This window comes from Haemaphysalis longicornis, unplaced genomic scaffold, assembly GCF_048455015.1.
Source record: "Haemaphysalis longicornis isolate Haplotype H1 unplaced genomic scaffold, Haemaphysalis longicornis Haplotype H1 scaffold_5, whole genome shotgun sequence".
NCBI classification, from domain to species: domain Eukaryota; kingdom Metazoa; phylum Arthropoda; class Arachnida; order Ixodida; family Ixodidae; genus Haemaphysalis; species Haemaphysalis longicornis.
In genome coordinates this window covers 101,534,587-101,541,899 of record NW_027526385.1, presented here as the reverse complement: position 1 = coordinate 101,541,899, position 7,313 = coordinate 101,534,587, and positions in this window count along the sequence as shown.

Sequence of the window (7,313 nt, the reverse complement as noted above, 5' to 3'; positions counted from 1 at the left end):
CGGAGCGCACGGCCAGGACAGCTGCAGCGGCCCATCCAGCGGGGGAGGAGGCGAGCAGCAAACGAAGATGCCATCGCGCAGGTGCCGGAGTGGTCCAGGAGAAGAAAATCCAGGGGAGGGGGGCGGTGATAAACAGCTGATGATTGCAAGCAAAGCCTGCAACAAGCAAGGAGGGCGATTAGCCATGTCGGCTGGACTGCGCCCGTGCCCACTCTTATGAGCGTTGTAGAGTATCGGCACTCTTTTCTCTCATTGTTATGTGCCGCCAGGATTTTCATTGGTCGGTCGGCACCACGTGATGTTTGTTTACATATGGGCGTAGCCATTTTGTTCCTTGGCGCCTCTCTCTCGCTCTCTCTCTCTCTCTCTCTCTCTCTCTCTCTCTCTCTGCTGCGCGGACGCTAGAGCGGCCGGCCACACTCTGCCCGTCTCAACCGGCGGCGGCGATCGTTGGGAGAGATGGCAACACTGCAAGCCAGAAACAAAATGCCCCCCCCCCCCCCCACACTCCCGGGTGCCCTTAGTAGAGTGTACTAGAAGTTTTAGAGTGGCCCGACCGGCCGCCCGGAGAGGTGCTCGTTTCGCGCAGAAAATAGCGGCGGCGCTGTAGTCAACGACCATTGAAAGCGGAAGCGGCGGCTGGCCGCGCACGCGCACGGCCGCGTGGCCGGCCGGGCCAGGAAACGCTTTACGTGCGGAGCGCTGGAAATTTGTTCTGCGGGTCGTCCAGTTGCTGAAATGTATAGTAGGTACAGTGGACTGTGGGTAACGAAATGAAAAATAAACGTTGCGGCTCATTTTGCGTTAGTTTTGCCTTTCTCGCTCGAAAACAAGGAAAATTACGGATTTTCATTTGGTGCAGCATTCGTAACGGATTGTAAATAAAGTAATTGCAGCAACATTTTCGCTATTCAAATTTCCCATAAAAAGTAGTTTGCGTTGAATAGCGTAATATGAACCAGTTCATGATTGCTTTATGATTGTGTCCTTATTGTGCTGCCTGATGGACATGACACGGAAAAAATATGAGGACTGGGATGATAGCTTCTCAGAAAAACTTCTTAGTTATTGTCTTGCAATTTACGCTCAGACTGCAGTTATGTGGGTTAATATCATAAGTTGCGTTTGTTTTTTATTACGTGAGTTGTTATTATAGCAGTATTTAAGCAAAGGCCCGCTTGGGATAATTACGGGTCACCGTGGTGGCCGAACAAAAAATGACACGCGCAAGCGAGATATCTTTTTAACTAAAAAGAGGATAGCGCAGTGGTTTGCTCAGTTGTACCAATGACCGTCTTTCATAGAACTATTCCCGCAAAGTTCTTGTCATCGCACCACCTCTCCCCTGATTCGATAAAGAAATGAGTTGAATCAAATCAACACAAATTTAATTCACAAGTATGCTGAGGGTACAGTTACACGCACATAAAAGAAATGCGAAACATAGATCAGAAAATGTATTGACCGCGACAAATGAAATATAACACGTCTACTATAGAGGTAAAGGTTCAAGAACGCTAACATGGAGGTTCAAATAAACAGAACTGGAACAAATAAACATTTTGTTTTCATTTTCAATAGCCCAGCAAATGAAATGTAACGCGGGAAATCATGCACAATGTCTACACATGTAAAGGTTTAGGAATAACGCTAACATGGAGATTTGAATTGACATTTTTGGCCAACGCATTTTCATAACTCGCCATCGATCATTAGCAACGGCTAAGTTTAAGGTGTTGCTCCCACCTTCGCATGTAATCACGGAACTTTTAAACATTTTATGTATAGTTGATGACAGGGTAAGAGTGCAGCTCCGCCAACAAGCGTTGTTTGGTCGCTAGCTGACTCTCCGCGGTTAGAAAAAATAGTTCGTTATATTGCAGCTGTTTATACCCATGATTACGAATATGAGCGGCTGACAGTATAACCATCTGATTATGATGCCGTTTATATATGTTTCATTCCGAAGAATGAATGATTTTCAGCGGAAAAAGAAAGGCAGCGTCTCCTGCCACGCACGTGGCACCAGCTACGCCCCCCTGGCAATGGCTGCTGCCACGCGTGACGTCATAATGACGACATAACATTATTAATTGTCATTATTTTGTGTAGTGTAGCCCGAAATACACATTTTTTTTATTTGCAGTACAAAAAAACGCACCATTGAACTGCTAAAACTTTTCTAAACAAACAATTTTTGTTCTTGCGGGAGCAGGAGCAGCCGGCGATGCTGCTGCTGCTGCCAGCTGCCGGCCGCATTGCGTACATGGAGTCGCGTATCCGAAAGCGTGACGAAGCTCCGATTTCCTCGGGCCGACAACGTAGATAAACCGGAGTTCATATTGTTAGAAGCACTATCTGAAAACGTGAGAAAGTTGCTTGTGATTATGTATTGCGTGGGGACCCAGCCAACCTTTCCAGACCGCAGCAAAATAGCCGCTCTCGAGTAATGTTGACCTGTGACCGCTTGGTTATGCTTGGTGTACGGCGATGGTACCTGCGTACAGTTTCAGCGTACGTAAGACGACATCGCACACCCGACTGGCCCCGTTCGAACAAGCTACGTTTCACACAAGAAAAGACACCGTCCGAGCGTAATTCTGTGAACCTTCCGACGCATGTCGGCGCGGCGGCATCTGCTATCAAGTTTGCACCACGGCAAGTCCAGAATGCTTAAATGGGCGGCCTGAAATCGCGGTCTGTGTTCTCGAAATGAAGACAACTTAGCAGCGCCAAAAGATAATCAGAATGTACAGTGCCGAGGTCGCAGGGTAGTGGCGGCAACCGTTTTTTACTAGGCACATGTGCGCAATACAATTACAAACAATTGCGCCAAGAATAGGAAAGGTAATCTTTGGTGTCCCCACACATGTACCACGTACGTACCACTACAGTAGATCTCCTCTTCTGAAATATTAGCAAGGAAAACTTCCGAAAATCGGGAAGTTCTTATTTTCTAGTCGGCGAAATTGTAGCTTAAAATTTGTTTTACACCCAGGATACGTTTTAGGAGCAGAAAAGTCTTGTGAGCATGCGCCACAAGCATCATAATAGCATGATATTCAGCGCTTAAAAAGATTTCCTAGTAGAAACCAAAGATTTCGTAGTAGAATACATGATTCTGCGACAATTTAGGACCTGCAGCCTTCAAAAGGTAGACTAGCTAGGCGCTTCATCTCATAGCTACTGCACTGGTATAACTTTCATGCCTCACTGTATATCCTGTGGTATACGCTATGTCGGCCAGACTTCACTAGTCCCTTCATGCAAAGGAAGTTAATTCAGGACACCCAGACGATAGGGTCAGAGAAGAGGCTGTACAGACGGTAATAGGAAGGGTGTACACTTGGCCGGCCATCATGTCTAGTACACACACATGCACTCTAGCATACGAAAACCTATGGGTTCCGCACAGGCTCAATAAGCAACGTCAAAGAGAATCTTAAGATGAGCCTGGAAAGTGAAAGCATCTACGGATTGTTTGTGTACACAGGTATAAGCAGCGAGCATGCTGCAAATGTAATTGATAGGCACATGTCAAGGCTGTCATGGGGCGAGTTTAACGAAAAGAAATGGTGAAAAACATCCCGACTTCAAACTACATTGATGTTATATGTGCATGCCCTTTAAACACATTCATCAGTATGTTAACTGTACGTAAACACTCAAGTGATATGATCAAACGGAATTAGAGGCCCCTCTACAATCGCCCAGTTATGTTTCTTTGCAGTGGAATAGGTCGGTCGGTATCTGTTAGTCGCACAAACAAGATTCTGTGTTGGCATGGAGAAATAGCTGGAAAGTGGCTATGGAGCTCCAGCTGCTTTACACATTTTCTGTAATATCAATTATTTGTTTGAATTTCACAATAAAATTAATGTCATTTGTTAGTCTTTTTAATGAACGACACTTTTCGTGGCCACAGAACAGTGGTCGATAAACAAATGCTCACTTTCTTTGGTGGCTTGTAACGATTCACTAGAATTTCACATGGCCAACCCAAGGAATCCATGGCTCGCACACTGCAGGGTAGTGCTGTCTCCAAAAACATTTGACAGGAGGACTGGCTAGTGCGGCCAACAGGCTCCATAGGTGGAAACCAGTAGTCCACCCACACAGTGCCATAAACAGCCAATGGAGTGAGTCTCTGCTAAATATTAAGCAGGTTCAAAGGGTAGGTTCGCATTGATAGACTTTTATGCATAACATTCACTGTGCATAGCTTAACTATTTAGGGGGCACAATAGTCATTTTTGTTATTTCGGACAGTTCTTGAAGGGCTGCCTAGATGTTCTTTGACAAAAAAACAAAAATGAAAGCTCTCAGTTAGGGAGCTCAAAAACGTTGTTTAGCCTCTCCAGCAATTGTCCACGCCTGAAGGAACTTGGCTGATAATTGGTGCCGACTGTCGTCCTCGCTTGCTAGCTCCTTACGCAAGCAGATGGTGACCAAAGTGAGAAGAGAAGTTGGATCCCGTACAAAAGCCCTTGATCATCTAAACAGCAGAAAAGAGCGCCGATGACTCACAGGCCACTGCTAGGGCGTTAAAATACCTTTTGACATACATTTACAGGGCATTTAGAAACTTTTATCAAAAACATCTTCTGATTACACAGTCCATTCATGGAAGGGGTTTGTTTCTGACAAGGTCGTTGAAATTTGTTATTAGTAACAACATAAACTCATCATCGGTCCCTTTCATTCAGCACGCTTACGAGCTTCGTTTTAAAAACCCAGCTGTTTCTATTTCACGTATAAATTAACTGCTTGTGCAATATTCTCTTGTATTTGTTCGAAGTAAATGTTCAAAGTAACCTATGTTTGAAGTAAACCGTGTTATACCGTAAAATGTGATGTGCTGAGTGCATGCCGATGGAACATTCTTCAATGGGACATGCGGAACATGAAGCTCAGTGCTGATAAACTTAAATCAGGGAAAATAAAGCTTCCCACGTTGCTTCGTTATTTTTGTAAATATTCTCTCTACCAAATACCTTGGTGGTAACTCAAATAAGCTCACCTTTTCCCTAGACCTTTATAATTGTTTTGCTCTGCAATTATACATTCTCAGCTGGAGCATGCCTCTTGAATTCAGGCCCCAACCACCAATGATGTCCAACTAGTGTCAAAACCATTTTATACCTTCAATTGCTATTTATAGCAAACAGTATTCTATCATTTTTCATAACACACTTTGTTGTAACCTCACTCAATGATTTTGTTACCCGGCCAGCCTGGTTCATAAATCTTGGCATGAACATAAATGACTCATTGCAATACATTAACATGCCCGCCTTACAGCAAATCTGCAGTGACAGACACCACACGTTTTGGCTTTCCAGCGTAGCTTTGGTGTAAGCAAAAAGGAATCTTTTTCTTGGCTCTTCTGCAGCGCTTTGTAGTCAAGCAAAAAGATCACTTCCTGGTTTGGCTTTCCCGCAGGCCGCAAGTGTAGTGAAAGAAAGTATCACTTGTTTATTCCTTTTTTGTTGAGGTTTTACTGCTGTGCACCTTCCAAAAGAACCCTGGCTTTTCGTTTAGAAATGGAGCTTCACAGCACAAACAGTGCACAGAAAGTAGAGCTACTCACTTTTTGCATAGACACGGAAGTTTGGCCGATCACTTGTCATTGACAAGCAAGTGTTTGATTTCTGGCTTAAGGTGCAACGCTGGGATAGTTTACTTGTTGGGGGGAAAAGACACCGCGCTTATAAACGGTACTAGTAGTAGGAAAGGTGCCGGAATCGACATGGTTTCCATGTGTTGGCAGCTTTTTCGTCCAGTGTTTTTCATGAATATTTGCCAGGGTGCCTTAACATGGCCTGTTTTTGTGTAACAAAAATGTCAACAGCGACGCACTTGTCAATGCTCACATGCTGCTCATTGATACCAGAACAAAAGTACATTCAGCAGTCATTTTAGTGTTAAAGCCATCCATGATCCATACACCTTCCAGCTGTACTGCAACTTTCACAAACACCGACAGACATTCACATCCACGCAGGTGGCCTTGGCTCCAGTTCTTGCACAAGGTATGAAGAAATACTCTCGGGAGTGGGCAATTTCAAGCTCGGCACCAACCATTTCGCCGTTGTTGTACTTCATAAACTTTTTTTAAAGCCTGTTGGCTTAAAGGATTGTTTAAATGCCCATTTTGTGGAATAAAACAAACAAAAACAAACAGCTGACGGGCACAACACGCAACCCGTGAATGTGCTTTCTAGCAGCTGGCTTCTGATGAGACTTGCACTATTGTAAACTAAATGTGGGGCATTTTGTTATGCCCTTTACCACTAAGTAAATTCACTTGAGCAATTTTGCAAAACAGTATACACAGTGCGGAGTTAAAAAAGCAATAGAATGTGAAACGTCCCTTCACAATCGGAAACTCTTCCTGTTCACAACCGCGAAGGCTTGGACAGTAGACGCTTAAGCACGCTTAACTAGTTGTGAATACACGCATTAGTGTCAAGTTGAATTCCGCAGTGTGCTCGGGATGGGCATATAAATGTCACAGCCACTTGGAATTTGTGGATAGACTGCAAGCCTCTGAGATAAGCTCTCATCATCATTAGCCCATCCTGCTGAGAGTGAATGAAAGTACTGTGGCTGGTTATGTTCAATTCCAACCAAGCCAAACACAAGATTAAAGAAGGAACGAGCCTATCAAAATACATACGCAAAGCAGATGCAGGAGGAAGTTTTGTTGCCTAACCAAGTTAGAGGAGGCAAAAGGCACTGGAGCAAAGGAAAGGGAAATAAAGGCCAAGCAGTAATTGTGAACTAAATCCTGTGGTGCTAGCAGACAATCAACTGGCGAGGGTGAAGGGCTATCATATCCATACTTTGCCACTTCTTTAGATCCATTACTTCTTTGCTTGCTAGCTGGCAGTTCCACATACCCTCCGTGGATAATTTCAAAGTAGACAAAACTTTACAAATCTGTTTTGTGTGCTTCCATTAATGGCTGCTTACAGGTTGCTTAAAATTAGCAGCTCAGACTTTCCAAGTTGAAAGCATAATGGTACTCGAAGCAACAAATTTGAACATAGATGAACAATAAATGAAGTGTCACTTGTTTACCTTATGCACACCAGACTTCAAAGGACTATTTAGCAGCACACCAGACTTCATGTCCATCGACGGGCAGTTGGGCTCCACCCACAGAAGTGAAGCTGCGCTCCCTGCACGGACTCTGCAGCGCCGCGTGCACAGATGGTTTCCGAAGAGTAGTCCGGATACACTTCTTGGCGATAGTAGTACTGCCCCGCGGGAAAAATTGCAGAAGCTACATGCGAGGTCTGATTGCGTTC